Source organism: Papio anubis, chromosome 3, assembly GCF_008728515.1.
Source record: "Papio anubis isolate 15944 chromosome 3, Panubis1.0, whole genome shotgun sequence".
In the NCBI taxonomy this organism is placed as follows: Eukaryota; Metazoa; Chordata; class Mammalia; order Primates; family Cercopithecidae; genus Papio; species Papio anubis.
In genome coordinates, this window is record NC_044978.1 from 31,369,926 (window position 1) to 31,392,789 (window position 22,864).

The 22,864-nt window shown below is 36.5% G+C and overlaps 1 long non-coding RNA gene across 1 annotated transcript; it reads left to right on the plus strand.

The window, feature by feature from the left end:
- Nucleotides 1-436: 436 nt before the first annotated feature.
- Nucleotides 437-22,039, plus strand: LOC103884732. The gene is made up of 3 exons (XR_002522274.2): nt 437-2,750; nt 3,050-3,119; nt 21,226-22,039. It is a non-coding gene; the product is annotated as an uncharacterized LOC103884732 (long non-coding RNA).
- The last annotated feature ends 825 nt before the right edge of the window (nt 22,040-22,864 follow it).

A 22,864-nucleotide genomic window follows, 5' to 3' on the forward strand; every position in this document is an offset into this window, starting at 1 on the left:
CTAAATATCAGATGGGGTATCAATTCTGTTTTATTAAAAGAGACTTCCTTGTTGGACCCCTTCTATAAAACTGTGATCTAGACAGATCCTTCTCTAGAACTGCTGCACAGTTGTTTTCTTGAGCTTTCCCTTCACTGTCATTGTGGAAGTTTTATAGACTCCTTTTTCCACGTACTCTTTGTATTCCAGGTTTCCTGTATCTTGGTTATTCTTTGATTCTTTTTTTTTTTTTTTGAGACAGAGTTTCACTCTGTCACCCAGGCTGGAGTACAATGGCACGATCGCGGCTCACTGCAACCGCCGCCTCCTGGGTTCAAACGATTCTCCTGCCTCAACCTCCCGAGTAGCTGGGATTACAGGCACTCACCACCACAGTCCACACCCGGCTAACTTTGGTGTTAGTAGAGGCGGGGTTTCACCGTGTTGGCCAGGCTTGTCTTGAACTCCTGACCTCAGGTGATTCACCCGCCTCGGCCTCCCAAAGTGCTGGGATTACAGGCATGAGCCACTGTGCCCGGCCTATTCTTTGATTCTTAATAAGGGTTATCTTCTTGTAATTTCTTGAGCAGAAGAATATGAGAGGTAATTTTGTTTAGAACTTGTGCATATGAACAATTAAAATGTTTGTTTCTACCTTCTCGTTTGATTGATAGTTTGTCTGGATTCAGAATTCTGTGTTGAAAATTATTTTTCACAGAATATTGAAGGCATGAAATTCAATTTTCTTTCTGATTCCAATTGCCTGTTTTTCTCTGTATCTCAATTCTCTGAAATTTTACAGTACTGTGCTTTGCTGTGAATTGTCTTTTCATTCATTGTGGTAGATACTAATCTGCCCTTTCTATGTGTAAATCCAGACATTTCAATCCTAGGTGTTTTTTTTTGGTTTCTTTCTGTATAGTTTATTTCCTTTCATTTTCTTCTTTGTCTTTTTCTGAGGCTCTTATTTGACTGTTTGAACTTCAGTAACAAACCTCTAAAATTTTATCTAGTCTTAACTATTTTTCATTTTGTAGTTTGGCTACACTTTCTGGAAGATTCTGTCATCTTTATTTTAACCATATTTTATTTCTAGGAGCTTGTATTGTTTGAATGCTCCTCCTTCATTTTAAAATCATATCCTAAATATTCTAATTTATGGATATATTATCCATAAATTTTTATCTCTTTAGGGCGACTTTTATCTCTTTAAGGCGATTGATTAAAGAGTTTCTTTGCATTCTTTCTCCTAGTTCCTGCAATGCCTCAGGTTTTCTGCGTTGCTTATTCTCTTTGTTTGGCTTCTATGTTTTGAATTAGTGGTATGACTTTCCTCATCCTTGGCTGTTATTTGACATTTGACATTTAAAACCCTAGAAATATATTAGAAGCTTTGTATCTAATTTCAGGGCTTCTTGACCAGCGTGCTTTTCTGTAGGATAATTAGACAGAAGCACAGTTATTTTCTCAAGGATACTCTTTCCCCAAATGTCAAGAAGTTTTCCTTAAGCCAGTGAGGTTCCAAAGAGATGAACCCTCCAGCTTTCATCCTGTGAGTGAAGCTGGTTGCTTTTGTGATGGAAAAGTGGGAGAGTATAATATGGGTCTCACTATTCAATGTGTAGACCTTCATGCAAAGTCTTGACTGTGTTTGATGTCTCTGGGTTCAGTGTGTCTCCAGAGAGTAAAACCTGAACCTTGTTATTCTGTTAAGTGGGGAAAATTTTAGACCTGATCTCTTCTCATATAGAATTTTAGGATATGCAAAGGTCTAAATGCTTTTGGAGAGTTGCAACCAATCTTCGTGTTGTCTGCCTAACTACACCTCAGCTGTCAGAGCAACATGATGCCTCTAACTTGTAGGCCTCCCTGGATTCCAGGGCATGAAATGACTAGTCTTGACTCTGCACTCTTGCACCTTGCAGACACTATCTTTCTTCTTCCTCTGGCCTTAATTTTCTGCTTTATATCTTCCTTTTTTTTCTTTGCATCTCAATTTTTTTTTGTTCCCACTTCTGGTTTTTCTTATGAAATTTTATGCATTTTTAAAATCCTTTTACCGAACTTTTATGGGATTTTAAGAAGTGAAAGTTAATCCCACATAATTCACCAAAATTCAGTTCCTTCTTTTTTTTTATTCTATTGCTATTAACTTCTATCATACTTTAATCACTTAATGCTGGGGTAAATTGTTTCCTAACTAATTTCATCCTTTCAATTTTTTCTTTCCTTGACTAAAATGTCCTATTAACTGCCACCCTGGGAACAACTCTCAGATATCACTCTACTTAGATCACTCACCTGCTCAAAAACTACAGATACTTTTAATGCCTAAAAAAGTAAATTTCTGACCCATTCATGATCTACTCAGATTTCCAGGCTTATCTTTTACCATGCTTCAATATGTACATTCTCCTTATACAAATGACTTTACTCATTGTCTTTGGAAAATATCTGCCTGTCTTCCCACTATTCTTGGCAAAATCTGTTCTTTTCATTTAATCTTACTCATTCTTCTTAACTCCTCCAAGAAGTCTTTTTGATCCCTCTAGTAGAAAAAAAATTATTAGTGCCAGGTTTGCAGTCTGTTTCTTTCATTATAGCATCTGTAACACTTAGTATTTATATTTTTATCTTTCTCTTCTAGACTCTAAGTTGCACTGGAGGCCAAGACCTTGTTATATTTTCTTGTTGTATACCAATTTTCAATCAATACTGAATACCTGCTGTGTGCCAGGACCTGTGCTGAAACTTCTTTAGGCATTCCTCAGGTAAAGAAAAAGATATGTAAGCAGCAGTTTTCAGAAACAGTGAAAGCTGAGAATGGGATCTCAGTGGCTACCTGGAGTTCAGAAAAAGGACTCCAGTTTCTGAGAGGATGGATATAAGCCAGCCTCATCTCAAGCCTTACAGGAAATGAAAGTATAGACTCAATTCTATCATAGGTATCCAAAATGGATGAAGAATAGGGAAATTGTTTTCTTGCTGGCCAATAGACAAGGAACCAAAGCAGGACTAATAGCAAGGATGAGTTGCTTAATGTTGTCTTCTTCCCACCCCTTTTTCTCAGGCAGGGTTGGTCCACAAACTTCAAGAGCCAGTGACCCTGACTGCCACGTGATTTGCCAAAGGGATTTATGGTAAGTTAATAAAACACCTGGAATTGTGAAAGACTAGATTTCTCTGAACTTTCTAGAAGGCTTTTTGACTCCATAAAGTGCATGAGTCACTCTCATCCCAGGATGAGTTCTGGATTTTTCTCTTTATGGTTTTCAAAGGCAGATTTCATATGCTTAAGAAAGTTACTCTACTTACTGTTGACTTTTAAGTTACATTTATATGTTAAAGTTTTTCTATATGTCTAATCACAATAGTTCGCTTAATTTATGCTAATTATAAAGAGCTTTACATTTTTATGTTATTCAACATTATGTTGACTGTAATTCTTAAAAGTTAGACTCTTCTATGTGTTACAGAAGTTCACCCTCCTATAAGTAGTTGGAGTGTAGGAACCATGGTTACGCATCTTTGAGACTCCATTACATTTAGCATGTTAGAAATGCTGAGTTAAAATAGTGTGGGAAACTAACACTTTTAGCATTAGAATATGTAGGTTTGGGTATCAGTGATTCTGTCAACTAATGGTGTGATTTTGCTCAATCCCTTAAACTTTTAGGAGGGTCTCAGTTTTCTTATTTGTTAATGCAAGATGTTTATCCTTGCAAATTTGAGGATTGTGAGGGTTAAACAAGAAGAATATGAAAATACTTTGTGGTCTCTAAAGCACTTTAACCACAGAACTTTTAAGTATTCGTTGAAATGAACAAATGAACGAACACCCTCTGGTGAAATCCTGAAAATTATTTGTTTCCTGCAGCTAAACATGAAGACACTTCCATGTTTTATTAAAAAGAGTATAATATGGGGTAGTGATTAGAGGAGGGGCGAAAGATTATCTTGCCCACCGAATTTCCAGTAATCTCCCTGACGATATGCCTAAAATACTCTTAATTTTCAATCTTGTGTATTAAATGTTTGAGTCCTCAGGAGGCTAATTTTTTAATATTATATACCTGCTAATATTTTAAAAAGCAACTAATTTAATGTATCAATGTACATGTTTATACAGACTAATATATCAACAGAGAGCAGAACCTGAAGAAGGAAGTTCTAGGAAAGATAGGCTGTAGAGAGACCTATGCTGCTTTTTTTTTTTTTTTTGAGACGAAGTCTCGCACTGTTGCCCGGCCTGGAGTGCAGTGGTGCGATCTTGACTTACTGTAACCTCTGCCTCCCAGGTTCAAGCGATTCTCCTGCCTTAGTCTCCCAAGTGCCTGGGATTACAGGTGCCTGCCACCACACCCAGCTAATTTTTTGTATTTTTAGTAGACACAGATTTTCACTATGATGGCCAGGCTGGTCTCAAACTCCTGACCTTGTGATTCGCCCTGTCTCGGCCTCCCAAATGCTGGAATTACAGGCATAAGCCACTGCACCCGGCCAGACCTATGCTTCTTTAGAGTAAAGGTGCATGATGATTCTGGGTAAAAACAAGAAATTTGTTACTTTATGTAATATCTTTCCAGACTTCAATTTTAACATGTAATTAGGCATTCAACCCTTCTCCATATTTTAATTTAATTGACTGCTATAGGTTTATGCAATAGTTAAAACTCCTTTGAAAATATGGTAAGAAACAATAGTTACCCACTGTCTACAAATCCTTGGCAAGACCTCAGAAAACCCATTTGTGGTAGAAGTTTTCCTAATTTTACTCTGAAATGATGTGCAATGATGATTAAATTATTTCTTAATGAAATTAAACAAAAAGTTTACCAAACTAGATGAAATCAAGATAAACATGAATACATTTCAGTTTTATGTAATTTATTATTTATGTTATATAACTTATTGTTTTTGAAAGATATATAAAAACCATACAATTTTCAATATTTTTTAATATGTGTAAACCCAAGGAATAAAAATTGTAGCCAGACTGGCGTGGTGACTCATGCCTGTAATCCCAGCACTTTGGGAGGCTGAGGCAGGCAGATCACTTGAGTTCAGTTCGAGACAAGCTTGGCCAACATGGTAAAACCCCATTTCTACTAAAAATACAAAAATTAGCTGGGCATGGTGGCATGCAGCTGCAATCCCAGTTACTCAGGAGGCTTAGGTAGGAGAATAGCTTGAATCTGGGAGGTGGAGGCTACAGCAAACCGAGATTGGGCCACTGTACTCCAGCCTGGGTGACAGAGCCAAACTCTATCTCAAACAAACAAACAAAAAAATTGTAGCCATTCCTGGATTCTGATCTGCTACATTGCTCATCTCACAGTCAGTTTGCATGCAATGAAGTAAACACACTGTGTATAATATAGTCTCTAGATGGAATTATTTAAAAATACAAGTCAGCTACCATTTGTTAAGCACCTGTTAAGTGTAAAACATTCTGAAATATCTGTTGGTGTAACTGTGTATATGTGTGTGGGAAGAGGGTGCGGTACGGGACTGCATGGATTTCCTCTTCGAACATTTTTTGAGCACTCACCATGTACTTGACCCTCCACTGGGTACTGAGGTGGTCAGAGCTTACATAATAGTGGAGAGAAAGATAAGCAAGAAAATTAAGTACATCATGCTAGATGGGGATGAGTACTATGGAGAAAAATAAGGGAGGCAGGTACATATGAGTCCAGAGTGGGAGCTGCAATTCCACCCTATGTGGTTAAGGATGACTTCTCTGAGAAGCTGGTATAGAACCCAAACCAAACAAGGTGAAGGAGCCAGCCATGAGGATGTGTGAAGGAAAGCCATTTCAGCCAGAGTAGCCAAGTGCCAAGACCCCGAGGCCAGAGCATGGCCCAGATACATGGAACTGCAACATGGTCTATGCGGCTGGAGCAGAGTTAGAGAGAAGAAAACTAACAGGAATGATTTTAAGGAGAAAAGGGGAGAGTAGATCATGTAGGTCCTATAGACCATTATAAAGACCTCGACTGTCATTTTGGATGATAGGTAAAGTCATGGGAGGCTTTAAGCAGCAGAATGACATAATATGACTCACTTTAAACAAGAAAAATAAAACGGGAGTTTCTTCTGTTTTTAAAATTTATTTATATTTTAGACAGACCTCACTCTATCACGCAGCTGGAGTGCAGTTGCATAATCATGGCTTATTGCAGCCTCAAACTCTTGGGCTCAAGCTATTCTCCTTCCTCAGCCTCCTGAGTAGCTGGGACTACAGGTGTGCACCACAATTCCTGGCTAAATTTTTTATTTTTTGTAGGGAAGAGGTCCCACTATCTTGCCCAGGCTGGTCTCAAACTGACTTGGAGCTTGGCTTCCATTTATTTCACCTCCCAAATGGGATTAAAAGCGTGAGCCACCACACCTAGCCATGATTCACTTACAAATTTTAAATAGACATAGAAGAAGAAAGTGTAAAAGTAGGAGGTGATCCTTTATGCTGTTATTAATAACTCAGTTAAGAGTGGATGTTGGATTGGACCAAGGCGACAGGGGTTAGGTAAGATATTGTTGGGTTTTATAATAGATGAAGGTGTACCTTATAAGATTTGCACATGAAATAGATGTGGGTGTGAAAGAGAGAAATTAAGAATAACTCTAGGCTTTAGGGCCTCATAAACTGGAAGTATGGGGTTGCCATTGACAGCAATGAGGAGGGAAATAAATGCATCAAGGAGAAAAGTTAGGATTTTGGTTTTGAAGAGTTTGTGTTTGTGATTAGACTTCTAAGTGGAATGCAGGGTAAACAACTGAACATTTGAACCTGGAGTTGAGAAGACTAGTCTGAGCTAGAGTCAAGTAAAATTATAATACTTGGGAATTGTATATTTATGTAATATTTACTAACAAAGATAAGATGATATCATCAAAGGAAAGAGTGTACTTAGGGCAGAGAAATGGTCTTAGGTTGGAGGCTTTCCAATGTTAAGAGTTTGGGTAGAAAGAGAAAGTAGCAAAGGAGGTTAAGGGGGAGACCAGAGTGGGGAAAGGAACAGCAGGAGAGTGTGGCATCCTGGAAGAAGGAGTTTCCAGGCAGTGGATTTGACATCAACTATGTCAAATGCTTTTGATAGATGGTCTAATATTCGTATAGAACATTGTCCTTTGGATTTAACAGTGGAGAGCTCATTGGTAATATCTTCATGAGTAAATTTCATGGAGAGGAGTGGGTAAGGGTTTGACTGAGATTGCCTCAAGAGAGAATAAGAAGGGAAGAATTAAGAGGGGAGAAGTAAAAGCATGTATTTTATGTGCGTGGAAATGATTCAGCGGAAAGGAAAATGATGCAACAGGAGAGAGAACTGCTGAAGTCACAGCTTCGAGCCAGTTAGTGGTGCTGGAATCTCACGCACAAGTGTAGGATTTGGCATTCTTCACTCAAATTAGGAGAGATGGAGGGTTAGATAATAAGCCCAGCTGAAATTAAGTGAAAAGCTGTGGAGGTGGGAGCTTTTCGAAGTTCTGTTGCGACTGCTTCTATTTTGTCAGTAAAATAGAAAGCAAGGTGGCTTCACACTCTCAAGTATTTTAAAATACAGTGGAAGAGACAGAGGAACATACTATATCAAGGCTGAATATTATCAGAGTTAAGGCAGATATATCTGTTGTATTGAACAAACATGACTCATGGGATATTATAAAACAACTTCATTTTTGTCCTCCTTTAAATTATTCTGTGTGACCATCTTACTTCCCACTGGATGAAACTTAGGACAAGTCACCACATTTTTTCCCATCATGTTCATTAATAAAAATATCGTAAGGAGCAATTAATATGTCCAGTGTAATAATCAAAATTTCATAAATATTATTCAAAGATAAAACTACTCTACTTGACAAGTTCTGACCATTGACAAGTTGGTTTCCTTAATAAGAAAGGGGCATATTAATTGGGGTTTTTTCCTTTTGTATTTCTAATCCTTTCCCCGCCACAGTTGCCATTCTGAACCCCTCTAGTGTTTGACACAGTGTGGGTAGTATAGAAGATTGAGGAAGAAGTAGGATAGTTCTTACTTAGTTAACACCATCATGAACTGGCATTATATACTGTGGGTCTGCAAGGTTTAAAGCTGACTTTGACTTCTCTTGGGAGACTTGTAGTAGTTATGATGTGTGTGATGCATCTTGTCTGGCTGGCTTATTGTCATCTCATACAGAAAGAAGAAATCAGTCATCTTCTGACTTCAGCTGATGCTGAGGCTATATTAGTTCCACTTTAGCATTTTATTGCATAAATGAAAATCAACTGTTATTGGTAAGTAGAAGAGAAACGAGAGAGAGAAAGAAAGACAGAGAAAGAGAGAGACAGAGAGAGATAGAGAGCATACACTGATTTTTACTCTGGAATATAAGGGCAAAAGGAAGAAGCCTTTGAGTTTGGTGATAGGACTTAATAGAACTGATGTTCTTAGCAATTGCCACTCTCATTTTATCAATCTCTCTCTCTCTAAAAAGAAAAGAAAAGAAAAAAAAAGCAGCTGCTGGTTTCCTATGGGTCACCATGTGCTATACCGTGTAATGTCACTACACTGGGTACATGTGACTGACCCAGAGATCAGATATTGAAAGGAGGGCCCCTACCTCTGAGGTTCCCGTGTATGTATTATCTAATATAAATTCTTTATATGGGATGCTGACTATGACCAATCAAACTTACCTTCAAAAAATTAAAATAAGGATATTCAGAGTTGGTCAGCAAACAGGATGGAGAGGAGAAGAAAAATAAATGAGACAGAAAGAAGTATGGAGTAGAAGCCCTGGGACAAAATAAGCCCTGAGCAACTGGTATCATAAAATGGAAAGTGAGTAAAGGGAGGTGTTGGCAGCAGCTCACTGGAAGGACTGAAACAACAGAAGATTCAGAGTAGCTGAATCATCAAAATGATGATGCACTAGACTCTAGAGCCATATTTGTAAAGTGACCATGGGTTTATAGATGTTCAGAGACGTCATTGACATCTAAGAGCAGCTTGAGTTAATCACACAGTGAGTCTAGACAATCACAAAGTTGAAGCTGAGTGCTTGGTCTCTCACTCTCCACCCAGATTGGGCTCCTCCATTATTCTGTCCATCCCTGGTAAAGTTTCCTAACTCTAAAATCATGGACTTTAGTCTTTGTTCTTCTTTTTTCCTTCCCATGCATGCAATTCATCAGTTTTAACTCTGCACAAGTCTCAAAGAAATTGCCTTATTTTTCTTCTTCACTACTACACTCTGTTTTAAATCACAATAATTTCCTACCCATGGAATTATAATACTTCTATTTCTACTGTCACCCACTTCCAATTCATTCCATTTAGCAAAGTGATTCTCATAACAATGTAAGTTAGATGATTTTATTCATCTTTAAAAACCCTCTGAAGGCTTCCTATTGCACTTGGAATAAAATGCAGTTTCCTGGCCCTCACCACAAAGCCTTGGCTCATCTTACTCTATGACCACGCTGGCCTACTTTTTCCCACTCGAACTTGCCAGGATTATCTCTGCCATTGAGCCTCTGCACACCCATTCCCTTTACCTGGACTGGTCTTCCTTCTAGCCTTAGCATGGCTGGATCCATCTTGACATTCAGCTGTCAACCTAACTGTCATCTCCTCAGAGACGCCTTCACATTCACCCAACTGCAACTAACCATCCATTTGTGGTCTAGACCTCACCCATTTTAAATCTCTGGCATAGCACTGTTGATTCTTTCTGGGTGACATTTTTGTCAGTGCACTTGATTGTGTATGTGTATGTGTGATTTATTGATCTATTTTTGCTTGATAGGAGAGTGTGTCTCTATTGGAAGATTAGAGAAGTAGGTTAAGTAAAATGCTCACATTTACAGGTTAGACAGCTGTTATTTTCGCTTAGTCTCTAAGTTTTGATTTTTTGACCCAGCAGAAAATTTGTTCTCAAAATCCCATGCTAGGGGTAAGGGTATAATTAGTCTGAAAACTATTTGTCTTAATGACAAACTGACACCAGTTAAGATAAAAAACTTGAGATATTTTCAACAAATTTATGTCTCTTTTGGTTAAAAAAAATCTATCCTGACACATATTCAATATTGGCATAGTCAGTATTCCTTCCATTCATTTATTTATTGGATTTATGAAGAGCTTTCTCCTCCACTAACTCAATTTAATTTTATTCAGCTTTGTGGTTGTCATAGTTCATATTTGTCTATGTGCAGGTATCAAATCTGGTCTGGTTTGATTGGGTAAGAACATAATTCCCTGTTTTCTCTACTCATACAAATATTAATAACTGAAAGATAATGAAGAATTAATGTATTTCCAAACAATTCTGAACTCATATTCAAAGATATTTACATTCTAATTGATTAATGGTTCCAAACAGCAGTGTCCCAAAGTGGGTTTAGATTATAAACTTAAAGTATTTAGGCCCCTGATTTGCATTCTCTTCTTTTTCCTTTCTATTAAATCTGCTTATAATAGCAAGTGTCATTGCTACACACACCTGTGAACAAAAATCTGCAAATCAAAAATGCAAGATTTGCTATTTGGTAATTTACTTCTTTTCTGTAGTTAAAAGTTATATTATATGTTCTCTAAAGGGAAGTGATGATATTTGGTTTTGTGGTCTAAACAGATGAACCAGAGGCAGTTCATTCCCAGCTCTCCATGGTGTAAGTGAGCAGGGCTGAAACTCCAGAAGTTCCCATTTACAGGTGGGAGGATGAGAAGTGCTGAGAGAGCCAATGAAAAGGCAGAGGTCTGAGTGAGAATGAGGAGAGAGAGTGTGTGGTAACTTCATAACAGGAAGCAAATGGCTGCAGCCATGGGCTCTGACACTAGGTGCCAGTAGATGAGAGGGCCAACCTGCTCAGAAGCATGGGCTAACATCACGAGGTCACTCTGCAGCAGAGGCCAGAGAGGATCGTGATGATAATCGTGGGTTTCTAGTTCCCAGGGATGGTAGCTTCTCAGAAAACATGTCAGAATTTATGAAAGTGTGGCTGTATCATTAATGGAGAGATGGTGGTGATGGTTGGGAGCACTCCATTTCTGGGGGCAGGTGACATGGTCTTGAATGAGAAATGGTCCCTGGTGTCATATATATCACAGTCAGCTGAACTTGGATCAATGCAATTACAGAAATAAGGATAACCTACAACACTCTAGCCCTGCCTCCCCCACTTACCCCCATCTTTTCAAGCTCATCTGGTACTTAAAGTGTATAAGATGAAAATTTATATTGCTTACAATGGAGCACTGATTTATATAGATGTAATTCACACTGCTTATAATCGGGTGATGCTTTATGTTACATACTGTTAAAGCATCAATCCTAGGACCTTTAAGCCTAGAGTAATGGAATGTTTTCTTAAAGAATATTTTAATGTAGAACAGTAAAATGAATTAAATGACCATGGTTGGTGATAGTTTGTTAATCAGCTTTTCTCTTTGTCTTAGTATTTTGCTACTTTAAAAATGTCCAGAGGGAAAAAGAGAGGAAGCTATTTGCTATTAGAGTATTTAAATAGTAAGATCTGAGAGTTGCTAACCAGGGTGACCATATAATTTATCAAACAAACCAATTTCCTTTGAAAACAAAAAGGGGGTGCTGCTAAAAATCTCACCAAAAGAATTTTAAGCTGGTCTCTCTTTTATAAAATGGAGTATATTATTCTTATCCTTTGTCTTTTGGTTTTCTGGTTACTTTTACAGAAATAATCAGTACACAAATAAGAAAGTTATTATTATTTTTTTAGTAGAGAAGTGACTGATGGTCTTTAAAATTTTACCCAGGGATTGCATTCACAGACCGTCCAACCTAATGCCTAGATTTAATATGTCAGTTGAAATTTTTGTGGGGAGGAATTTGAAATTACTACAAGCAATGCAATTTTGTAATTCATTATGGATTTTAAATATCCACATTTTACAAATCCTCCTTTTGCTAAATAAAATTATGTTGTCTATTGTTCCTCAGAAGGAAGAAAGGCAGGGAGGGAATATGGAAAGTAGTAAAAAACAAAGCATACAATAAAATTTTTCAGGTACTTTTAAATGGTTCAGGCAGAAAGCATATAAAATTTGGCTAAATTCAGAGGCTCTGTTTTCTCATGGTGAGACAAAAATCACTGTGTTAGCAGCAGGGATATCCCTAGTCTCTCAGTGAAGCGTAAAATGGTGTCTTTTGCTTTGCAGATGATGGAAGCTTCCAGATATTTAGCTCTCAGCCACTAGAGGGCAATGGAGTATTGGGAAGAAAACAGTCTTTAACAAAGAACATTCTCTTACCCACACGCACCCCCCCACCGCCCCCATTAGCCACTCACTGTTAAAAGAGAAAGAAAGAAGCCATAGAGACAATCAGGATAGAAGAAAACACATGATAGCGTGAATACACATTTCATTTCAGTATTAACATGAGGGAAAAAAGGAAGGATTGCTTCAACATGCCCCAAAACCGAATTGAAATGGAAATTCTTGCATTTTACAGAGTGAATTATAGGGACCGAAACAAATTATTTAAGTCGGTAATTTTAAGAATTTTTTTTTTTTCTAATTTTTGGAAATGCTCAACAGTGCAAAATGAATTTCTGAAAATCTACAAAAAGTTGAGAAAATATAAATAAATAGTTAAGTGGTTTGCAATCACTGATTTCCAATCACATAGTTCCAACCTTTTGAATTGTTTCCTCTGTTACTTTTTGTTATAGTAAGAGTCTAGGTATGGGATTCAGATAATTGAAAGATTTTTTTTTCTTTTTCCCTGATGAATAGTTCAGAGATCTAATTATTTTCCTTTTGAACAAGTCATTGATAGCAACTGAGTTTCTACTGTTTTAAGTGATTTTATTTTAATTCACCACATAAAACAAGATGAAGTCATATATCTTAATAAAAATGCTTTATTTCCTTTTTTGTTTTTTTCCCAAGGTACAAGTGATTTATTGGTAACTGATATGTTATGCTGTATCACCCTTAAAATTCAGAAATTTCTCAGTTTCTAAATGTATATTTAGCATCAAGACTTGCATTTTTTAGTACAGCACATGTCTGAGAAAACGATAAAGATGACTTTTTTTACGGCTTACAAAGGAATCTGGTGAAAAGACTTGTACTGTTAGAAATAAATAGCAGCTCCTATTATTAGTATTTAAACTATTTATATGTTTGCAGTTTTAATTCAGTCATTACTTAAAAATTAAGATACTGCTGGGCATTATTGAAAAAATGTGTTAGAAAATGTTTCCAGAATGTTTCAAATTTAAGAAGCAGCAAGAATAAAACGGGATTTGACTCTGTGGGCTCCTTGCTTTAAGTCGTAGCTGTATTCTTCAAAAGATGTCTGTCAATTGATGTTTTTATGAATGAAGTCATATTTTTTACTGACTTTTATGAAAATTTTAGAGATGCTTTATCTTTATTGTTTGTCAGTGATTCCTAACATTTAGCTTCAAGGTTTTTCTGCCTGGCATGTAAGCAATCTAAAAACAGTCCCATGAACCAAACAGTTACTATTTTTTTTTTTTTTAAAGAATCCTGTGGAAAATTACTTTCAAAGTAAAGAATCATTTGGCGATATATAAAAATAAATCCTAATTTATCTTTCTGTAAAATGTGACTTTCAATCTTAGTTTTTTGGAAATATTTTCTACCTCTCCCTTGTGTGTGTTATCAAGGATCATGCTGACTAAACAAATCTAAACCATTAGTATATATCAACCAGAATCTTAATTAAAAGAGCATGTACAATATGTTCATTCCCTTTTGAAAGAATATTTAAGAGCTTTATTTTCCAAGAGTTCACTTATAATTTTCTGAACAATTTCATAACTCTTTTCTATTTACATGGGGGAAATCTCTGAGAAGAAAATATTTCCTAGGCTGCCCATTCAGTGACTGTCAGCTGGATTCAATTATTTTTCCACAGTAAGTAGGAAACATTGTTGAAATAATTTTGCCAGGGAAGCAAAGCCGGTTGTACATTCTACCTTTTCTGGGACCAAGGCGTTAGTGGCTTGGAAAAGTGCCTTTCAAAGTTAGTGTGTTTGTTTTGAATTTCTAAAATAACAATCCATTTCCTGAAAAAAGGAAGGCAGAATTTTAAGGCTGTTAGGCAAAACATGAATGTTTGAGGTCCAGTGATTCTAAAAACTTGTGCCCCCACTTCAAACAATTTGTGATATATAAGCACTTAATATGCCAAAGGAATTGAAATACACAAAATAATCTAATAATCAAGTCATGTTTATATTTGGATAAAATTGCCTTAAATATACAGCTTCCACAATTTTCAAATGTCAACCTATGTTTTTTTGAAAAATATAACTAAAATATTATAAATTTAAAATTCCAATGTGTAGCTCATTATACTATATTCATATTAAAAGAGTCAGGTATTGAAAAGAGTCATCATAATATTAAAGCTGAGCCAATTCTAATACATAAGTCTTCTTGCTGCCATTACATAGGTAGCTTCAAAGATGATGATGATGATAATGTGTGTGTGTGTGTGTGTGTGTGTCTATGTGTTTATGCATGTTGGAGGTGGAGTTCCCTATTAAATTAGTTTGGAGAAAGGTGATTAATTATGTATCGTTAGTCAACTGTCATTTTTACATCATCAATATTATTTCTTAAGTAAAAAGATGTTGACTCATAAGATACAATATTGTATTTATGCAATTCAAAGTTTTAATTATGCATCTTCTTTGTGCTGGGGGCTACAAACATTTAAAAATGTTTATATTAAACAAGAATTTCAATTCAGGTGAAAGCATACAATACATACAAGCTTAGAGAAAAGGCAAGATGGTAGAAATAATCATTCTATCTCTTGAGCTAGGCATTACACTAAGTGCTTATAAGTGATTACTTCCTTAACTACCTGTACCTCTATGAGGTACTGATATCATGCTCATTTTACAAATGAGGAAATGGAGGAACAGAGAGATTAATTAAATTATCCAAGGCAACACAGTCAGTTGGTAAAGTCAGAAGTCAAACCTGGACACTGGCCCCAGAACTTACGTACTTAGCCACAGCACCACGTGACTGTTCTTGAACAATTAAATGCCAGAAGGGGTAGTACTGACATAAATAATTCATGTTGCCTTCCATTCATGCCCATCTCTCTGCCCATACTTTGGCATTTTAAGATTGTTTATGTTTCTTTTTCACTGAACCCAATAAGACAATTCTGAGGTTTATTATGTTTACCCATTTTAAGAAGGACCTTATATTATCTGGCATTTTCACTAGATGGATAACAAACACAATTTTTTTTATAGTTTATGAAAAAGGAGGAAAAACTTTTTAGCATGTACTGACTAAAAAATACTGAAGAAAACCATATTATGTCCATCTACTCAAAAAGAAAGGTAAAGGTAGACTTCTTTTGATTATTAAAGTCACTGACTGTCTGTGATTACATGATACTGGAGTTTTTCATTGCTTAATCAAATTTTGTGGATATCAAAGGTCAACATGATGAAAATCATTCTTTTGAAAACTTCCATCAACAGTACAAAGCATTATTTGGTATAGTTTTATAAAATAAAATGTTGGTATAGTTATTTGTTAGTATGTATTGATTTTACCTAAGTCAAATTTGGGTAGTAATTGTCAATTTACTTTTGTTTTAGATGGATAATTAGATGAAAAAATAGGATTAGTATAAACATTTGAAAGTCAGTAAATAAAGCAAAGTGTAAGATTTTTTTAAAAATTTTGTTCCATGAACATGTTACATAAAATTAAGTGTTTGGAAGACATTTTTTCTTAAGAGTTTTTTTTCTCAAAAAGATAGGTTTTTTTTTGGCTGTTTGGAAGCTCAGAGACATATTTGTGCTGCAGCCATAAAAACTATATAGACATTGCAACAGTTGCTTTTACCTGTTCTCTATCCTGGCCTTCTGCTATTTTATTTTGTGTGTCTCTTGATTTAATTCTTTTTTTTTTTTTTAACAAGTATATTTTCCAAGCTTCATCAGATGGATATACAGTTGGGTGCAAATGGTGCAAATGATGAAACAACACACAACTCCACCCACTGATTTTTAAAACTCTAGCTAGCATTCAAGGTCTCATCGAGGGTTAAAAGGTGGGGAGGACACCCTTCAGGTGATGCAAAACATGATTTTTAAATGTTCTTTAGCTGTCAGAGCCTCTTGATTTCATAGGTCATCAAGAGGTCTCACAGTTGTAAAATCTTTTACTTCCTAACTATTTTAATCATCAAGGTTTGCAGCAGAGACAGGAGGAGGAAATGGGCCTCAAAGTCTTATTTTTTTCATAGAGGTGTATGTGTCTCTTAAGAATATCTGTTCAACCTCGGAACTTCCTTGATGTTTTCTGTTAGGAAAATAAAATCTTAACTTCCATGTTATGACTCATCTTCCACTGCTAACCTTGGAGACTCTAGATATGATTTTATGAAGGTTTTCTATTGTCAGTGAATCTGAGTACCACATAACATGTGGCATGGATGCCTCAGTGATGTCATTTGCTGTTTGCAAGCTCTACAATGACATCTCCTGCAGCACCCACACCACCACTATATCTTTTCAATTGACTGCTTTTCCAGATGCTGAGACCAAGCCTTTGAAAAGCTTGGTTCAATGAAACATGTGCCAGTGAAACCAGCTACCATGACCCATCATCATGGCACTGATATTTACCTAGACAATAGCCTTCTCTTTTCCCATTTCCCCATAGTTTAAATATTTAATAACATATTTACTGAGCTTCTGTTATTATTACATGCCAGACACTGATATCTTTAGTGACTTTTTCTCACTGTTCCATTATAATTGTGACTAGCTCACACATACCTACACACAGAGTCCTTGTATTTATGGCACTTACATTGAAGGGGAGACACAAAATTCGGCAGATAAATAACTGATGTAATCCTGGGTTTTGAAAAGTTACAGGTGCAGTAATAGAGAAGGGTGAGATAGGTAATCCAGGAAGGTTTCTACAAAGATTTAGTGAGCACATTCAATCTCAAAAGCTGCCCAATGCACATATTTCTACTTTATCATTATTTGTTGGCATAACTGCTCTGAAATCAATCCAAACTTTTATGAAAGTAGCAGGATAGAAATAATAAGTAGCAGAAATTGCTGGCTAGCAAACTAGTAATATAGATATAAATGAGTATGAGGTTTGGGACCATAAAAAGAAACATAATTGGTAAACTAGTTTCTACTTCAGTGTAGACAATTTCAATTATATGACCAGCAGGTGTCTGATATTAAAGTCCTGCAAATCTTATATCTAGAGTTGTTTACTCATAGTAAATCTTCTGGGGGTTCACTTATCTATACAAAGAGAAAGGAATTGAGTTAAGCTATAGAATGTTGCAAGAGGGAATTTGTGCAAGCTTATTCCAAATTCTGATAAATATGCCTTGAACATTGTTAAGATTTCTGATGACGAACATATATTGAATGAGCTTTAGGATCATTAGGCAGAGAAAACACTGGATTGTTGTTGCTACAGTGCAGTGATTTACCAGCTTTCTTCATGCTCAATTAGAAGTTTCTAGAGCACAGAAGTTATCAAGTCTTCCACAGAGGCTGAAAAGGAGAGCAAAGAACACAGAATCAAACTCCTATCATGTTTGGTGAAGTCATTAATTTTAACTGCATTGCAATCTGAAGTCTGTTATAAAAAGACCAAAGAAGTCAGAGAGAAGCAGTAAAATAGTATGAACTGGATAGAAAGTAGGATTCCAATGACACACTGGAGGCCAACTGCAAGGAATATAATTTAAGAAGTCTTGGCCAGGCGTGGTGACTCATGCCTGTAATCCCAGCACTTTGGGAGGCTGAGGCGGGCAGATCACCTGAGGTCATGAGTTTGAGATCAGCCTGACCAACATGGAGAAACCCCGTCTCTACTAAAAATAGAAAATCAGCTGGGCGTCGTGGCGCATGCCTGTAATCCCAGCTACTCGGGAGGTTGAGGCAGGAGAACAGTTTAAACCTGGGAGACGGAAATCACAGTGAGCCGAGATTACACCATTGCGCTCCAGCCTGGGCAACAAGAGTGAAACTCCATCTCAAAAAAAAAAAAAAATACAAAAACCAAAAAACTAACTTTTGGAAAAAGTATTACAGAAGCAGGTAACATAATCAATATTTTTTCAGAAGTATAGTATGTATAATGAACAGTATTGGGTAATAAAATAACTAACCTCCTGCAGATTTAACAACATGCATGCTTCAATTATGCTGCATTGCAAAAAAGTTTCCAGTGATAATGTTAGCACTCAAAGACTGTATTGTCAAAGAAATATAATTATTTTTATAGAACAATATCTTTATTCAAAAGAAGCTAAAAACACTTTCTTATTTATATCAATGAAAGTCTGTGAAAGCAGAGGGAAAAGAAGCATGCCATTAATTTTAGTTCATGTTCCTTTATATTTTGCTCTTCTGTTCTTTGACTACCAGCCTTTAACCTCCTTTTTACCCAGACATTCAAGGATCTTATTGGAACATCTGGAAAATAGCTTATTTATAAACATGGTTTTAAGAATTATAATCTATAGGATATAGTCTTACAAATGGAATGAAAAAACAGAAAAAATAAGGAGTGATATTGCTGTGATATATATAAATAAATTGATAAAATAATTGATAATACTTTCTGGATTGATTAAAAAAAAAGAGAGAGGGTAAATTATTCACTTTTTATTCACCCCAACACATTCCTAATGTGTTAATATAACCACAAAGCAAGACTGGTCATGAGTAAAATTATGAAATAAGTAAAATATATGGGAATTTTTCCAATTAGTTTCTTATTGCTGCATAACAAATTACCACTCATTGGCTGAAAGCAACACAAATTCATTCTCATAGTTTCTCAGGGTTAGGAATCTGGGAATGGGTTAACTGAATTCTCTGCTCAGGGTCTTTCACAAAGCTGTGATCAAGTGTTGGCCAGTGTTGGAGTCTCATCTGAAGGCTTGACTGGGGACAAATTAATTTTCAAGCTTACTATCATAGTTGTTGGTAAGATTTAGTTTCCCAAAGATTGTGAGACTGAGGGCGTGAGTTCTTGATCGCTGTTGGCTGGAGACCACCTTTTGTTCCTTGCAATGCGGGAACATGCAACTTACCTCATCAAACTAGTAAGAGAGAAAGAGCCTGTTAGCAAGGCAGAAGTTACTATCTTATGTAACCTAATCACAGAAATGCTATCTCACTATCTTTGCCATATGCGGATAAGAAGCAAGTCACAGGTCCCACCCAGACTCAGGTGGAGGAGATTTTGTAAGGGCATGAATACTAGGAAGTGAAGTTCTGGGGGTCATGTTGGAAGCTGCCTGCTATATTCTTCAAGTTCATTTCTTCACTCTCCACTTTTCTGTTCCTTAATTTGTTCACATGCAAAATCTTTATTAGGAACAAAACACAAAACAACTGGCCGTGTAATTCCCATGAAGAAATAAATAATCCTATTTTGTCTGCTGTTAAAAAATATATAGTTTGCTTCATTCTACAGAGACAGGAAATTGAAAATTCATGCAGTGAAGAAAACCATAGAAAATAGAAAGTAGAACAGATTGTCAACATGGCAAATGGAATATATATTATTCAGCACATAAGATTTCATGCAGGTGTTATTGCTGCCCTGAGATTTTGGCTTTGATTATCTAAGTTTTAAAGCAATAAGAAAGAATGATTGTTTATATAGTTCTCCATGTCTTTGAATAAAATGTGTGACATTTCTTAAGGGAAGCAAAATTTTTTCTGGTACTTATTCTAAAATAATGTGTTTTTGTTTTGTTTTGTTTTAATGGGACTTTATATAAAGCAAACATAGAAAAGTCATCTACATTTTTTTTTTTTTCTTAAGAGACAGGGTCTTACTCTTGTGGCCCAGGCTGGAGTACAGTGGCATGCTTATAGCTCACTGCAGCTGAGACAATAGGTGTACACCTCCATGCCTGGCTATTTTTTTTTAAAAAAAAGCTTCTTAGAGACAGGGCCCCACTATGTTGCCCAGGCTGGTTTTGAACTCCTGGACTCAAGTGATGCTGCTACCTCAGCCTCCCAAGTAGCCGAGATTATGGGTGTGAGCCACCACTCCTGAGCTAAAATTTCTTAGCAAATGCATATATTGGTTCTGATAGGCTATTCTTGGTATTGTTTCCTGATGAAATCCAAAGCCTATATTAACACACAACTTAAGGGGGAGTAATTCTGTAGAGGACAAAATAATAGGGCCCAGTTGAGCAACTTTCTTATGTCTCAGTTTGATCCCTGAAAATAATTGAGTCTATATAGATTCTAAGTCTTCTAAGAAACCTCAATACATATTACTTTTCTTAATTGGCTTTTCATAACACTTCCAGCAGTGGACAGTTGGATATTTTACCCTCTGGCCTGGGTGTGTTATACAGATCTCCAGTGTGACAGTTAAGAGTGAATTCACTTGTTTTAGGGATCACATGAAGGCAGTAGCCTTGGCATTCTTTGAGCAAAGTATGAAGGAATAACATTATATCTTTGTTTGTTTTGTGTATTGGAGTGCCTGGAAAGGCAATGGATACACTAAAGAAATCAACCTGCAACAGTGAAACTTTAAGTATGATAACACATGACTGAGATCTGTTATTTTATGGCTGTATATGGAAGTAAATGAGGAATCTGATGCCTTCCAGGCCATAAAATCTCTTCCTGAAGGCTTTTCTGCACATAAGGATTCCTTTATTTGAGGATTATTTAACTAAATCAACTACTTTCTAATCTGTTATATTTGTGGCTATGGAGGCAATGGAGGGAGCGAAAGAGAAATAAAGCAAAATTTGCTTCTTAGACACTAAAAATAGTAACAGTAAGAGAATAGGAGAAGAATTATAGCAGGTAATATTTAAGCATATTCCATAAGTGAAATAAAGTCAATGTAATCAATAAATATTTTCATCTTCTGTTCTTTTAGTTAACACATACTCAAGGTAGAAAGGTCAAAATTCTGTAGTCTTCTGAAAGAACTGAAAATAGAATGACTTTATTCTTAGTGACTTAGTGGCTTTGAAAAATCACTTAAGGGGAAAGAAAATTAGTGACAAGATTTTCAAGGGGGCTGAACTGTGCACATCCCATTTTTACATTTATTTTAAATTTATATAGAAGATAAATGGACTAGATTGGATGCATTTTTTCATTTATTTGTTTTTTTGTTTGTTTGTTTTGGTTATATTAGTATCTTTCTTTTTGTTTTTTAAACATATTATCAGGCCCTTCCCCATCTTGCAAGATGGTTGTGGAAACAACTGAGAAGCTGGATACTAAGGAAAAGAAGCCTGAAGCCAAGAAGGCTCATGGCAGTGGGAAGGTTGAAAAAAGTGATCTCAAGGCTAAAATGCCCAAGAAGGCAAAGTCCCATGGCAATCGAGATCTTGCCTTTTTCAGGGGAATTCGCAGGTATTCCTGATCTGCTCTGTATTCTAGAAAGGCCATGGGCAAGAGGCAGTACTCAGCCGATAAATCCAGGATTCAAAAGAAAACGAAGGAGGTCCTTGCTATGGTTACAAAACCAGTTGGTAGTGGCCAGAATAGTGGTGCCCATGTGGTGAAACTCTGCAAAATGCCTAGATATTACCTTACTGATGATGTGCCTTTAGGGATGTTGAGCCATGGTAAAAAAACCCTCCAGTCAGCATGTGAGAAAACTGTGAGCCATCATCTCTTCCGGGACCATTCTGTTCATCTTCACTGGGTGTCATCGAGGCAAACAGGTGGTTTTCCTGAAGCCACTGAGCCGTGTTTTGCTGCTTGCTATTGACCGAACCTTGGATCCTCAATCAAGTTCCTCTGTGTAGAGCACGGCAGTAATTGTCATCATCACCACCCAAAAATTGATATCAGCAATGTGGAAATCTCAAAACATCTTACTGAGGCTTACTTCAGGAAGAAACAGCTGTGAAAGCCCAGACAACAGACAGTGACATCTTTGGCACAAAGAAAGAAATATGAGAAGACCGGGCTTGGTGGCTCATGACTGTAATCCCAGCACTTTGGGAGGCTGAGGCGGGCAGATCACGAGGTCAGGAGTTTGAGACCAGCCTGGCCAACATAGTGAAACCTGTCTCTACTAAAAATACAAAAATTAGTCAGGCATGGTGGCACGCGCCTCTAGTCCCAGCTACTCTGGAGGCTGAGCCAGGAGAATCGCTTGAACCCAGGAGGCGGAGGTTGTGGTGAGCCAAGATTGTGCCACTGCCCTCCAGCCTGGGCAACAGAGCAAGACGCCATCTCAAAAAATAAATAAATAAATAAATAAATAAATATGAGATTACAGAGCAGGGCAAGTTTGACCAGGCAGCTGTGGACCCACAAATTTTACCAAAACCAAAGCTATTCCTCAGCTCCAGGGATACCTGCAACCTGTTTGGCCTGAAAAATGAAACTTATTCTTACAAGTTGGTATTATAAATTTCTTATCAAGAACATAATTAAATAACTGATACATTATGAAACCAACCAAACAAAAAGAAACATATTGTCAGCATCATGGATTTTACCAACACACTTTTGCTGAGTATAGTTTATGTGTAAAGAACTACGAATAAGCCACGGAACACCTTGTTACTTCATTACACAGAATTCAGTTGGGGAATCCAGCTACTGATAATATATATTAGACATTTATGATATATTACATTAAATATCTATGCATAGTATATATTAGTCACTAATAAATGTGAAATGACTTATAAGGCTATTGAATGTGATAATCAGAATTAAGTAAAGTAAACATCACCAGGGTCTCATTAGTTCTCTGAAAAGTTGTCTAGACAAAATGCATATTATAAATGGGCCATTAAAGTTACATGGAAAGTAAGAGTAGAGTTTGGAAGAAACAGAATTCATCTG